This window comes from Bos indicus x Bos taurus, chromosome 9, assembly GCF_003369695.1.
Source record: "Bos indicus x Bos taurus breed Angus x Brahman F1 hybrid chromosome 9, Bos_hybrid_MaternalHap_v2.0, whole genome shotgun sequence".
NCBI lineage: Eukaryota > Metazoa > Chordata > Mammalia > Artiodactyla > Bovidae > Bos > Bos indicus x Bos taurus.
Window position 1 is genome coordinate 61,817,144 of NC_040084.1, and position 16,155 is coordinate 61,833,298.

Sequence of the window (16,155 nt, forward strand, 5' to 3'; positions counted from 1 at the left end):
TCTGTTTGTGGAAAATGTGTAATTGTGCATGTTTGAAAAACGGGTGCTTGAGTTGGTGCTTAATGTCTCTAAACCCTATCAGCAGCTGAGTCTTCCTGAAGAAATACATCGATCTCTGCACCAAACCTAGAAGCTGTCCAAAGTCAGATTATTAAATGTCATATAAAGAAATGTATATCAAGTAATAAACTTTTACATATAAAAATATAGCTACAGGAACCACTTTTCTTTGAGGAAAAAGAAATTAGCATTTAACTGATAATTAAATTTGAATGGTGATGGAACCATTGAATTCAGAAGTAGCCATTAGATGAAAAAAAGTTGATGTTGTCTGTTTAAAAGACATTTCTTGCCAAGGCTCACAATCACAAATGATCAGCTCCTGTGAATGAGAATGTGTTTGCTGTGACAGACGTGAGAAACTGTCATTTGGTCATTTGAAAGTTTAAAAGCATCATGCATATTTCTGATTTTAGTTTTCAGTTGAACAGATGAGAAAAAATTGAGTCACCTATTCGTTATTTTGTCTCGCATCTTTTTTATTTTCCTTCACATAAGTGCTGCTCTTGGCTTTGTTGCTTTCTTCACGTATTAGCATCCTCAGGCATTTAATCCAATAAGAGATTAGAACAGATCTACTGGTTTTAAAGGTGTTGAAATATATCTCAGTGGGTTCCATAACTTCTTCTCATTTTTATTACCAAGTTAATATCTTTTGAACAATGAGGGAAATGCAATTTCTCTGGGGAAACTCAGTGGACACTGAGTATCAATGGGTGACCACTGCCATCAATCTATTTTGCAGAATCCTGAGAAGCTCAGAGTAACCAACCTTTAAGGTTCCCATAGGACTTTATCTGATTTAAAGTGTTGTTTTTCTAATCCCACCCTGCTGACAGTTTGCAGGAGAAGATACACTGATTGATTTTTTTCTCTGTCCTTTTTTCCCTGGTACTCCTTGCCCTCCTATGTTCTCTAACTCATTTAGGAGCAATGTTCTCAGAAAGGCTGTGCATAGTTTCTTAAGTGACACAGATTATTTTCTGATTACCTATACATGAATAGCATCCATGCATCTCCAGAATTTTAAACATTGAATACTGCAGGCAGTTACTGTAGGAGCAATAACAGTTACCACAGTTAGGCAAGACACTTGGATACGGTTTTTAAAAACTATTTTAGGTTATCAAGAGAACTTACTGTAAACGAACTCTTTTTATTCTAAAGATGTCTCCTACTCCAGGCAAGGAGCAGTCTTGGCTCAGGTAGGTATCAAGTGTTTGACCGGGAAAGTGTTGGTGTTCCTTGTGTTCCTAAGCCTCTCTGGGGTAAAATAATGCCACAGTGGGATAATGCTTGGTTCTGACCTTTCAGAAAGAAAATTACTATGCTTTCATACTCACGGTTAAAAGGCACATTATATTCATATCTCCTCTTTTAATAGACAGCATCAGTATACATGCATATTAAAAAGAATGTTATGCCCTGTCCCTTAAAAGAAGCTGTAAATGACATTATTCACTTTGGAGAGAGAAGATTCACCTTCCGGTGAAAAAAAGTCCCATCTTACACTGGAGTAGTGCTTGGCTTTGTTTGTTATCCACTGTTTTCTGTCTTTTTCTGTTACCCTTTTCCCAGTGGACCACGTGCCTCCTGTCTCGCCTGTGAGATTGTTCTTCTCTAATAAGCCTAGCTGCAGGATCACTGTGTTCTTTTTGGCATTTCAAAATGTTAAAATAGTGAAATTGTTAAATGTTACCAAGACGAAACTGCTGGGAATGAAATTCTCCAGAAGAACCACTATATTTGTGGCTTGTCATAGCCTCTTCCAAAAGAAAACTCCTTGAATCGGGTTACCTCTTGTCTCAAGAAAGCAGCAATCCCAGTGGTTGTGCTGATATGTGTTTAGTATGCAGTGTCAGCTTATTAAATTACTAAGGCAAAGCCTGAAAAACTCTTTCAAAACAATTGTGTGACATACTTCTTTGCTTTAACCCGGAACTAATATTCACCACCAGAAAATTTAGACAGGCTCCGAGGTTGTCTTGCCTATTAGGTGGAATTAGAATGGGAATACTCTGCTTATCAGAATAAACTATTAGGAAATGGAACTTCTCATAGCAGTTTTTAGTTCACCGGGCTTACCAAATGTTTCTTCCCAGAAAACAGTTGGCCTAATAAGGCAAAGAATTATTTCCCATAATTAGCTCTCCAGGAATGTTGCAAAAGAGAGTAATAAATCAAACTCGGAAATACCTAACAACACGTGATGAGTAAAACAAGATTTGGTTATAGCATCTTGAATTTGGTTAGGAAGATGGGGCCTGTCTGTTAGTTTGCTGCCTGTTATTCTTGGGGTAATGATGTTAGCTCCGTTGCGTGAAGCACATAGATGAGAGCTTTCATTCCTGCAAAAAGGGATGCTGTGTCACCACCGTGTAAGTCTGTCTCTTTTATTTTTGTATTCATCATCTTCTAATTGAACTAACAAATTAGAGTGAAGCCAGCCTTTGGGCTTAAATTATTTATAATTTTGCTTCGGACTCTGAAATCACCTGGACCCAACATTGTTTGAAAAACTATGCCAAGGCCAGGTTTCTATATTGCATATCTATATTTGAGGGGCCGCAAACTCTGCTGAGTTGTTTTTTTTTTTTTTCCATGGATGAAGGCTGGTGGAAAAGTTAATGAGGAAATGAAAACCACTGGATATATTTTGCATTGGTAAAATTTTAGCCTCCTGTTTTCCCTCTGAGTCTCCAGCTCTTTCCTAATCCTGTTCTCATGATAATGTTAACTTTGCAGTATAACCACATGAATCCTGTTTTTGAGGGATTGGAAGGTTCAGCATTTTGTAACTAAATTGCTCTTTAATGTTTTTATAACCATTTATCCACTAATCTATATTCTTAGGTTAGATTGGGTTAACCTCATAACATATTGCAGATCAACTTAGTTTTCTCCCAAATATTTTCTGGACTAAAAGAAACAATAAATATTATCCAGAGTATATGTAATGTCAAATTATAGATTGCAGAATTTAAGATGACAGCATGTATAAATATACCTCTATATGTGTATATGAACAAAATTTTTTCCTGGATGTATAATCACAACTAAATTAAAAATTGAGACATGTTGCCTTGATATATTTGAACATATGATTCAGATTTTAAATAAATTCTATGAATTTGGGGAAATGTCCAAATTCAAGGGAACTGTGCAGATGGACATGGACAACTCAAGGCCAAAGGAAGTACCCACCTTGAATCAAAACAAGACTGTTCTTATTTTCCAGGAGAGTAGAAACCTATTCCAGTCTCCTATGTTCTAAGAATCTTATGAAGATGCCAGGATGGGCAGAACCACATTCAGTTATAGTTTTCTCGTAAACATTGACTGTTGTGTTTAACACAGTTTTCACTGGTTGTTTATTAATCTTGGAAAGAAAGTTCGGAGAAGATACACAAGGTTATTATGGGCTTCTTAGGTGACACTATGGTAAAGAACCTGCCTGCCAGTGCAGGAGACATACGAGACATGGGCTCCATCCCTGGGTTGGGAAGATTCCCTGGAGGAGGGCATGGCAACCCACTGCAGTATTCTTGCCTGGAGAATCCCATGGACAGAGGAGCCTGGTGGGCTACAGTCCACAGGATCACAAAGAGTTGGACACAGTTGAGCACGCACATACACATACAAAATTATCACTGTGTCACAAGATGCATATTAATATAGTTATATTTCTTGGATAAAACACATTATAATGCTATTACAAGTAAGTTAAAACTTTGGGAAATTTGTGAGGAGAAAAGGGGAAGCCTCTTTTAGTGGTTTTCCAGTGCTTCTCTTGGTACTCCTCAAATGATTTGAGGTTAGATGAACTTCTATCTCAAACAGGCCTGCATGGATAATAGGTATGTCTATGACATACCAGTGATCAGAGGTCAAAGTTGTTGCCTCAAGCAATCAGTGTGATTACCTCCAGTTCTTACCATAAAATATTTACTAAAAAGCTCGGGACTGAACAGGGTGCGTCATGGAAAATGAAGTACATTTCATTGTAACAGTTTTTCTAGGGCAGTTGAGATGACAAATATATTCTTGATCTAATTTTCATGGCTGCTTTCCATATATTTGAAGTACTTTTCATATAGATGATTGGTGAACAACTTTGGAATCTCCTCTAATTTGAAAGTTTCACTAGGACAGGTTAATTTCATAATTTAGGGAGCATGGAATTCTGAGGTTCAGAGTTGCATTCATATGGGTTTTTGAGGAAAGAACTGTTTACTCCCCTAATCTGAGCAAATGGGTCTGGCAGAGTCATTGCAGTTGTACTGAAATACTATGAGTTCCGTTTTAGCCCCAGCTGGGGAAATGTTCACACCTGCACTTTAGCAAAGCTTTCAAAGTTTTGCTTTGCTTGTTTTATTTTGTTAGTGAACATGTGAGTTGAGACTGGTCAGATGGGAATTAGTGTTTTTGGTTTTTTGGCCGACTCATTGTTTTTTACCCCCTAGTGCTATTATTGCATTATAGTCTGTCCTTTCGAATAAGCCTCTCAAAGTAAATTTTGCATTTTTGAATGAAAGGATTTAAGTTCCTTTTTCTTCTAACACAGATGGAAAATAATTTTCCCCTAGGAGTATGATATTTTATTATCTAATGTCTTATTTTTCCACTCTGATTTGGATTTTTAATTGTTTAGAGTTTGGATTCGTTGAAAAGAAATTGGATACCTTTGGCATGATTCCTTACCATCATTATCAACTCTGAATAGCATTAAAAGTTTTCTTCACTTCAGGAGATAAAGTACAGCATAGTTTCCAAAATTCAGCAGTGTAATATCTATTTTTTATTCCCACTCGCAAATTCTATGCTATTGCTTTTTAAAGAAAAGCAGAAGCGTTTTTCAAAGACGTGCCAGGCAATCTGTTGTGGGAGTTGAATATACTGGCAAATGCTTTCACAAACTGTGTATGTCAGTAGTATATTTAAATATAATTTTAAAAAATGTAATTAGGAAAGAATGTTTTTCAAAGTTTATGTTGACATGGGAGGGTTCCCCTCTTTCCTTTATCATTTGTTTATCCATTCTTTAGGCCATATATTTAGAGGAGATAATTGGAGTCAGTATGAGTTCTGTAAATTGAGTTAAAAGGAGTCTTACCTTTAAATTGGTGATAAATTCCAGTATGCTTAAAAAATAAAACCAAATTTCCACTTTCACATATAGACATTTGAATGGGAAATTTTATAACCTTGATTTCTGTTGGTCTTCCCTGGTGACTCAGATAGTAAAGAATCTGCCTGCAATGCAGGAGACCCCCAGGTTCGATCCTTGGGTCAGAAAGATCCCCTGGAGGAGGGCATAGCAACCCACTCCAGTGTTCTTGCCTGGAGAGTCCCACGGACAGAGGAGCCTGGTGGGCTAGAGTCTGTGGGGTCGCAAAGAGTCAGACACAACTGAGCGACTAATGCTAACTAACTCTATTGGTCAGGCAGCTAAAAAAAGGTGTTTTTAATATAGCAAGTGAACCAATATCATAGGTGGTATGCCTTTGTCACTCTTGTTTACTTCTAAATCAGTTATATTTAAATCAACTTGATTTATTCCTTTGTAAGGGAAGTTTATTTTAATACCACTGTGATCTGTGTATTTTGGTTTATTCCAGCATTACTTCTTAAACGGACCATATTTTCAGCTCATTTCAATGCATGGCTACCAGAATTTCCAAATGTTTTCTCTAGCTTTTGTACAAGTTGTGGGGAACAAGTGATGTGCACATGAAGAAAAATGAAAAAAAGACTTGAAAAAGTTACACAACTTAACTCATAACCAAAGTAAGCAAATGATTGCCCAAAGAATTCTGTGTTTTTGCCTATGTGGGAATATGACTTTAGAAAATATACAACTACTTTTGAAAATTAGATCTAAGTTCATACACACCAGAAAAGGGGGAAATCTTTGAATGATTTTAGTCCTCGACTAAGGAAACTAATTATGAGTAATCTGTGATCCATTTTTATTGATGAAATAATTATAGAGGAAACAGTCTGCCCAGAGTCATATATTTAAGTGTTTGGGAATATATTTCCATGTATTTATAACTTGTAGGTATTTTTGAAAGATCTCTGCCAGCTATAAGCAGTGAAAATTGCATAATTACCGGGGTAGTTCTGTAAGATAATTTGCAATAGATTTGCATTAGTTGGGCCTGCTGCAAAATTTCCATTTTAGTTTGTCATTTTCTGGGTTCATCTCCTGTGATACATTATTTTATGGTTGGGGGGAAAGAAGGGCAAACAGAAATATTTCCAGCTTAAAAAGAAAATAAGCTGGAATGTTACTTTTATTTTTTTCCTGTTCTTTTATGCTCAGTAATCGTTGAGTTCCTTCACAATGGTGTTGAAAGACGTGGTTAGCGGTCCTCTCAAACTTTGCGTCAGTTCAGCTGGACACGACTGAGCGACTGAACTGAACTGAGGCGAAGTTTGATAGGACCGCTAACCACGTCTTTCAACACCATTGTGAAGGAACTCAACGATTACTGAGCATAAAAGAACAGGAAAAAATAAAAGTAACACTCTAGCTTATTTTCTTTTTAAGCTGGAAATATTTCTGTTTGCTCTTCTTTTCCCCCAAACCATAAAATAATGTATCACAGAGTAAATAGAATTAAGAAAAAATGGTATGCAGTTTTTAATTTATATCTGCAGCTGAATAAGTACGTGTTATGTCTTGAAGCCACTTTCCTTTGCTGGACAAAAGATCTAGCAAATAAGTTCCCTGAAAAAGTGCAGAGAAGCTTGGAGACTGAAAATCCTTGAGAGATTCTTCACTCCTTTCCCTCATTTTCAGGCTAGACTACATTGTTCTATTTCAATCAAATAGAAAAAGCTTGGTTTTAAAGATCTGTGGGAGGTTATTTTATATTATTTTATGCTTCCTTCGCAATCCATTTCAATGATCGAAAAACCTATACTCATAGAATATTCTTTCTTCCTATCTAACCTCGATACTTCTGAAAGGTTAGTTCTGTTTTCCTCCTTCATCTAATCTTTTTCACAGGTCTCCATCATCTTTAACAGTAGTTCTAAAACCTCAGACTGTCTTAGACTCTCCTGGAGGCCTTGTGAAGACACAAAAGTGCCCCAACTCAGAAACACAGAGTTTTTGATTCTGTAGGTCTGTTGTTTGACCTGCGACTACATTTCTCCCTAGTTCCCAGGTGATGCTGATGCTACTGGTTGAAGAGCATCCCTTCAGAGCCACTGACCTATAAAATTGTTTCCCAGGTTACTCAGTGGTAAAGAATCTGCCTGCCCATGTAGGAGATGAAGGAGACCCTGGGTCGGGAAGATACCCTGGACAAGGAAATGGCAACCCACTCCAGTATTCTTGCTTAGAAAAATCCCATGGACAGAGGAGCCTAGAGGGCTACAGTCCATAGCGTAGCAAAGAGTCAGACATGACTGAGTGACTGAGCTCGCATGTACAACTTATAAACTAACTAGGTGTGCACTTCCAGACCACATGTGATTTATCAGACTATTCTTCAAGATGTATGCTGAGATGTCCAGCCTGTGCTCAACTATCTTATTTCCCATTTCTTTATCTTCATGTCATTTTTCTCAATGCTTTTAGTTCCTCAACTCTGTTCAAAATCATATAGCTGTATCACACAAACCTTAATTCAAAATCAAGTTCTTAAATAAGTATAATAGAACTACTTCATGGTTTCAATGGCATGAAAATTCTGACCTTTCATACAATTTGTTACATTTCCAAAACATATTTTTATATCGTTATTGAAACCAAGTTCTTCTAGTTCTGTTTGTACATTATAATTTGCATCTTGAAAGCATATTTTTTTCTGCTTATATCAAGTATTGCTCATACACACTGAAATTTTTGTTATTAAAGTAGGTGATTTTCAACTAAAGTAGGTGATCTGTAAGTACCTAGTTTTTAAAATCACGTTTAAATGGAACCCTGAACTTAACAATAAAAATGTTTAAAATTATTCCAGCAAGAAAATGATAGGAAGGAAATTGAGTTATTTAGAAAGCTACTGTATCCTTGATTTGTATGAGTATTTGAACAGATACTAACTTCTCTTGTGAAATATTCCATTTTAGCTTCTGTAAGAATAGAAAATAATTTTCCATTCTTTTTCATCACAGAGTTATGACCTGTGTTGGTGATTTCATAATTGAAAATTGGAAAGCCAAATGTTTCATAAAATAGAAATGAGTTGAGTTTGTTATTAGAATTGATTTTGGGCTCCCAAGATATTCCCTTCTTACTTTTAGCATCTCTTGGCATAAACATGTCATTTGTTTTCAGTATAACTACTTTCCTTTACTCATTCTTAATTACTTTCTTGAGGCAGAATTCCAAATACTTACAATTAATTTTTATCAGTATATTAAATTTTCTCAATGCCCTTTTGCCTCAGAAAAATAATTAGAAATTTTGTTTTTGTAGGCAATAGTAATAACCCATTTTAACCATCTCTAACATGTTTTCTTATATATGTTTAAATTAATTCAGTTGTAAAACGCATAAAATGTTGTAGCAGAAGTTGCTCAACCAAAGCAAGAACTATATCCACTGAACAGAGTAACAAATTGATTCCTGAGGGCTTTTAAAAGCCACTCCATCTAGTGGCTGAATTTTCACATAACTTCTCTTGACAAGTTGTTTTGAAAACACACTTGCACATGGAGAAACCACTTGGGAAAAATCAGTGCATAATAGTATGCATTTGAGGAAAGGAAAAAGTCCATTATAATCATAGTTTTATATATTGTCTTTAAAGGTCTATCAACAGTGTATAATTAGAATTCATTCACAGTTGCGCATCTCAAAAAAATCTCCTTATACATCGTTTTTATGTGGCAAAACATTGAGGTTCATAATACACCAGGCTGAACAAGGATCAGAATAAAAAGTAAATACCTGACCTTTGTCCAGAACTTCTGCTCGCCATCAATATAACTTCTGTTTGAAACTGAGATCAAAGATCCTGGGATAAATAGTTGTTGATGTCTTCCATGTAACTTTTACATCTGGGCAGTTCTTTTCAGATGGATGTTTGTATAAGACCAAGGCTCAGGTTTACTTCCCTAATGATCAACGGACTTTATGCCAAAGAAAACTAGCCACAGTTAAAAGTCATTCTGCTAGGATAGTCCTGCTGTATTGCCAACATTGATTTAGTAAACAAGCATTCTAAATGCTTGTTTACTAAATGCCGGGCACAGGGCCGGGCAGAGGATATTCAAGACCATATACTCCAAGTCCTTACTCTGCTCTCAAGGTGTTCATGATCTGAAGGGTTTAGACACAAGAAAGACTGCTATAGAATGATTCAGCATTGCCTATCATCTCTTCAGGAAGAAAACTTCAGAGCACATGTAGGAAGGGGATTTACCCCAGTCAGTACTGTTTGATGATGAAGTACCATCTGCCTGTTACATGTATTCATATCCTACTCACTACTGTCTTCTGTGGGAGGGGAAGAGCAGATGAATGGACCTTATTTGAAGGGTTTGTTGGAAGGGAAAATTGTTTCCCTTGTTTCCTTGACCCACATCCATTATCTAGGTGTGATACATGGATATATAATATCTGCAGTGTTCAGTAGGATTCCTAGGTGGCACTAGTGGTAAAGAACCCGCCGGCCAAGGCTGGAGACTTTAACAGATACAGGTTCAGTCCCTGGGTTGGGAAGATCCCCTGAGGGCATGGCAACCCCCTCCAGTATTCTTGCCTGGAGAATCCCATGGACAGGCACGGCTGGCGGGCTTCAATTCATAGGGTTGCAAAGAGTTGGACACGACTAAAGTGACTCAGCACGTGCACACACACAGTGTTTAGCACAGAGCACATGCCCAATAAAACTTTACACAAAGCATGTAAAGGGCCTATAACTTTATATCCATCTGCCACCTTGCATATAACACAGCTCTGTGCCTGTGCCTTTGAGTGCCAGGAGTCAGTCGCATGCTCTCCCTGTTTGGAGACCTTCTGAGGATTTCTTCTGCCTGGATTCCAGGCGAGATCTTAAGAACTTGACCACAGAAAGGCAGTCTCTCTCTGGGCCTAAGAAAACCACTCTGCTCCCAGTGGAAAGTAGAGTGATTTCCACTGAGTCTGAATATCTCTGTATGGGCAATGGATGTTTCAAGCCTTTGTCAACTAACAACCATCATGTCTCGTTCAGACATGAAGAAAGTGCCCTCTCCATTCCTTGCAGGTGTTGTGGAAACTGTCATTACTGTCCACAGTCCTTATAATTGACTACTGAAAGAAAAAAAGGTCTGTATAAGTTTTTTTTTTTTTAATAATGGCAAAGACAAGTTAGATTTTATTTATTACTTGCCAATAGCCACTGCAAATAAGGTGCTAATCCAGGGCTGAGATTTATATAGTTAATTGTTATACTTTGTCCCTAAAACCCATGGGATAAAGATGATTTGCAAGTGCTGTGGGCAACTTTTTTACTGTCAGCAGATCTTTCTTTCTGATGTTAGTTGTTCATTTTGTAAAATTATTAAGTACTGTATTTATTACCTCCTTTCTCAAAGTTAGTTCTTTCCTTTTCCTTAGAAATGGAAAGAGGAATGTCTTATTAAATGGTTTCTGGACCTCAAAGTTGAGAGCAGAGGTGTTGACTTAGGCAGTCCTGGGTTGAAGTTCCAACTCCACCCTTTCTAGTAGGAAACCCTGGGCAAAAGCATTTCACTTCTCTAAGCCTCAGTTTTCTCATATGTAGAATGGGAATTGTAATAACACCTAATTTATGTGGATATTAAACAAAAATAGTACATAGCCTTAGCATGATGCCTGGCACATAATGTTTCTGATTGAAAAATATTTGGGAATTGGAATTTTCACTGTTGTGCATTTAATTACCCTAGTCACCTAATCACTTTGAGATTTGAGCCTGGGAAAACAAGACTTGATTTTTAGTTGGACTTCTTTAGTCCATGGATTCAAAGACAAGATACTTTTTCTGTTATTGAAAGATGAATGAATAAATGGAAAGGTGTGTTGCTCCATTGGATAACATGTTGCACATTTTAAGTTATTGCTATCCTTGACAATGACCTGTAAAGATAACCTGCCTGCTGGGTTCTGCATATTGCTTTTGGCCTTTATTGATCAAATCTCATAAGCCAGATGAAGACACTCTTATGGAGTATTTTGTATATGGACCATGGCTTCTATGAAATAAAAAAGCTGCAGATTCTATTTTAAGAGATGACTGCTTCAATTATCCTCTTTACAGCTTATATAGAAAAGATATCTCCCCCACCACCAGGCACCTCTCCCTCCACAAATGCAAAGGCACTTGGTAGGAGGAAACATCACAATATCAGAGAAAAATTAAATGATTAATGGAATTGGTTATAAAAGTCAGCAAATCTAAGGAATCTGTTCATTTGTATCATTAATTTGCTTTTGTGATAGGCTTTCCTTCTAGCGTTGTCACCTAATAGTGAGTGCTTAATTTGATGTTGTTTAAAGGCATCATTTCTTGAGCCCTAAAATTCTTTATGTTTTAATAAGACTTCAAAAGTTAAATAAGTAGGCATATGTAAAGGTTAAATTTGAACTGAAATATAGCCTTATAAATATCCTAATGCTATTTAGTTCATATTAGTTGATATTTTTATGAAAAATCTAACACTCATATTGTTAGTAAGAATAGGCCAGAGAAAAGGGTGCATTTAATAACTTCTGCTGTATATTACAAAGTACAAGAAAAGCTAAAGCTATCAGAACCAACCGAGCATTACCAGCATAATGGAATTATCTTTTATATTAATATATGAGAAAGAGAACATTAACACAAGGAAGAAGAATTTGGTATTTTTGCCTGAATCATCAGGATAATTAAGTCAGTCTTTGGCTTTGCTGTGGAAGATGATGCAATAAGTAACAAAACTACTTTAATAATTCCAAAGCTCAACTGGTTGGGCGAGAGTGAGAAAAGACTCAGTTGCCCATTCGACTGTAACAGAAACATCATTCATCTAGTTGTGATGTTGGCACATGAGATCTGCCGTGTATATGAAGGACATGCCTTAGACATAATGCAGTTAAAATTTTCCCTACTAACTTTAGAGAAATACATGAGCAGGTTATTTTTCTTGATCAAATTAAGACAAACCAGACTTGTTCCCAGAAATGAATGTAACATAACAAATATATCCACTGGCACCTTCCTTCTCTTGAACCATTCACAATGATCTTTTATGAGGTTAGCCAAGCAGATGAAGAATTGGCCTAGAGCTCCTATATTTAATATCCTGAATGCCTATCAATCTAGACACGATGAACTTGGCATTGTTTCCTTAAAGCATTTACAAACTTAGACTAGAAAAGGAGCCTGGTGGGGTGATACAGTCTGTAACTACAGTGGGAGCAGCAGTGTTTCTGATGCTTTTAGAGGATTTTCTGCCTTCCTGGATATGACATCATGCAGGAATCTAATACTGTATAGTGCCTTCCTACCCACCCCCCAAGATGCTACAAGGATTTTGACTCCAGAATCAACAGTGACAAATACCTAAATGACTTAAGTATCATTCTAAAACAAAGAAGGTCCTCAGTGGGGCAATGAAGATTAAAATACTCTGTTATTAAATTATATTGATATAGAAAAGACTATTTTAAGTCTTGTTTTGAAGACTTACACCATGCTTATCCTAAGCAGAACATGGATATTTTATACCTTAATGGTTATAGAAGCAAAAATATGGACTCTGAATAGACTTTAAAAAAAATTCCGTGCTGCTAAACCCATGAAAATTTCTTGATGATACTATAGGCTGCTGGTTGATATGTAAGTTTGGAGATGGTGGATAGAGAAGTGGGTGTGCATAGAGATGGAAAAAAAGAACAGGTGATATTATTCTAAAAAACTGAAATTTTTTAAAAATAATAAGATTCAATGTATGAAAGTATTTTTATTATTGTTATTATAAAGGACTTTCCAGATGGCTCAGCGGTAAAGAATCCACTGCCAATGCAGGAGATGCTGGAGACACAAGTTCGATACCTGGATCCAGAAAATCCCCTGGAGGAGGAAATGGCAACCCACTCCAGTATTCTTGCCTGGAGAATCCCACGGACAGGGGACCTGGTGGGCTGCAGTCCATAGGGTCACAATGAGTTGGACACGACTGAGCAACTGCACATGTATGCATAAGGCATGACAGCCTAAATTAGAGTATGTTGCTTATTTTTTAAAAAAGCAAAATTCTAAGAAAATCACCTTAAATGTCATTCATTCTTTTAGTATAATAGTAATAAAAAACCAACTGCTTATTTAATAGGTGCATCTACGCATCTTGCTGAAAATTTGCAATTATGATTTTCCCAGTAGCAAACAAAAGCAAAATTAATGGTAGCTGCATCCCCCACAAAGCCTAAGCTATATTACTAATGAACTCTCAAAGAACACTCTCATTGCAAAAAAAAATAATCAGGTGGAAATTACTGTAATAATCCAAATGTAGAAATAAAGGAAAGAATTAGCAAAAATGCAGAGAACAGTCTTATTGCCACAGTGCCATTAACTGTTAAAATAGCCTGAGCACAGTGGTATTTTGACATTACTAAGATTCTTGAACTGCACAAAATCCATGTATATTTTTAACTGCATTCTTTAATTATAAAGTTGGCTTACACTGGACAGAAATTACTCTATATTTCATAACCATGCCATGCCCTGCCTCTGATTTTAACAAGCTAGTTTGTTTTCATGAAAGTACTTGGTCACATTAAAATGGGAAATTGTGATCACATATGTGATGATCTTAATATAGAGTAAATCATAGGCATGCATGTTTTGCATTATTGAAATAAGGTCCATGATTCTTTGTCTTTACTGAGAAATCATTATAGCTCTTCCAAATGCTAACATTTTCATCCTTGAGGCCATGCCAGTAGGCAGATTTACCTAGATGGGCTGGGATAGGAAAGAGTGATTTAGTAGGAGGTAGTCTTAATTACTGCTGGCAAAATGCCTTAATTGGTGCTTGTAAGAGGCTGGAAGACTTGAATATACTATAAAATGCAAAATGCCTTTATCCCAGTTATTGTTCATCCTTAGAAAAGAGTATAAAGTCCAAAGGCAGAAACTCTGGAGTCTGAGAAACATAGGTTCAGCTACAGATGCTTCACACCTGGACAGTTCATTTAAAACATAAGGGCCTCCATTTCCTTATATGCAAAATAGGATTATAAATAAGCACCTGATAGAGTTGTTATGACAATTTATTGATAGAATATATGCGGAGTCTCAAATGCCTGGAGTATCTTAGACATTCAGTAAAGCTTCTGCCGCTCTCACCCATGTGTGTATCTTTTATTTGCTTTAAGTGCTGAGAGAAAACTAAAAATTGAATAAGCAGCCTATGAGCTAATTAAGCCAATGAATTATCTGGAAGTATAATTAATAATATATGGCAAAGAGTCATTATACTAAGTAATGATAACAATAATTAATATTTATTACAGGCTTAAATTTTGTGCCAGGCACTATGTTAAATATTTTACATGCACGTTTTCTTTCATTTAATTTTTAGAACAATTCTGTGATTGAGGCGTCTTCCTCTACTTTCCTCTTCCACTTCCCATTTTACAGATGAAATAATGAGCCTTAGAAAGATTAACTACTTAACCAAATATAGCTCTGATACTAATCTTGGTTTGCTGCTGCTGCTGCCGCTAAGTCGCTTCAGTCGTGTCCGACTCTGTGCGACCCCATAGACGGCAGCCCACCAGGCTCCCCTGTCCCTGGGATTCTCCAGGCAAGAACACTGGAGTGGGTTGCCATTTCCTTCTCCAATGCATGAAAGTGAAAAGTGAGAGTGAAGTTGCTCAGTCGTGTCTGACTCTTAGAGACCCCGTGGACTGCAGCCCACCAAGCTCCTCTGTCCATGGGATTTTCCAGGCAAGAGTACTGGAGTGGTGTGCCATTGCTTGAATTAGGAGTTAGTAATATCTTCGTTTACTAACTCCTAATTCAATGTTCTCTTAATTACTAGTGCTTTGATTAGTTGGAATCAGTAGGGGAAAGCAGGCAGTTGGTAGGTTAGGGAGATGACCTACCATAACAATTAAAAGCAACTCCAGACCTGTGATATCCAATATGACAGCCACTAGCCACATGTAGCTATTAAGCACTTGAAGTATGGTTAGTTCCACGTGTGTTAGTCACTCAGTTGTGTCCAACTCTTTGTGACCCATGGACTGTAGCCCACCAGGATTCTCTGTCCACGGAATTCTTCAGGCAAGAATACTGGAGTGGGCTGCCATTTCCTTCTCCAGAGGATCTTCCAGACCCAGAGATGGAACCCATGTCTCCTGCATTGCAGGCAGATTCTTTACTGTCTGAACCACCAGAGAAGTCCGAAGCTTCTTATTTAATGTGAGTTCCACATGTTGAAAGGAAAATATTTTGGATGCATTGGGTTAAATAAAATATACCATTAAGATTAATTTCACATTTTACCTTTTTATTTTTACCCTTGATCAGTTCAGTTCAGTCAGTTACTCAGTCTTGTCTGACTCTTTGTAACCTCATGGACTGCAGCACGCCAGGCCTCCCTATCCATCACCGACTCCCAGAGCTTACTCAACTCATGTCCATTGAGTCGGTGATGCCATCCAACCATCTCATCCTCTGTCGTCCCCTTCTCTTCTCACCTTCAATCTTTCCCAGCATCAGGATCTTTTCTAATGAGTCAGTTCTTCACATCAGGTGGCCAAAGTATTAGAGTTTCAGTTTCAACATCAGTCCTTCCAATGAATATTCAGGACTGATTTCCTTTAGGATGGACTGGTTGGATCTCCTTGCAGTTCAAGGGACTCTCAAGAGTCTTCTCCAACACCACAGTTCAAAAGCATCAATTCTTTGGCACTCAGTTTTCTTCACAGTCCAACTCTACAATCCATACATGACCACTGGAAAAACCATAGCCTTGACTAGATGGACCTTTGTTGGCAAAGTAATGTCTCTGCTTTTCAATATGCTGTCTAGATTGGTCGTAACTTTTCTTCCAAGGAGCAAGCGTCTTTTAATTTCATGGCTGCAGTCACCATCTGCAGTGATTTTGGAGCCCCAAAAA

General features: G+C 37.2%; 1 protein-coding gene across 4 annotated transcripts in view; it reads left to right on the top strand.

Annotated features, from left to right (window-relative positions):
* Positions 1–16,155, top strand: part of CNR1 (cannabinoid receptor 1) — a 30,979-nt gene that overhangs the window by 1,722 nt on the left and 13,102 nt on the right. The window lies entirely within an intron of this gene.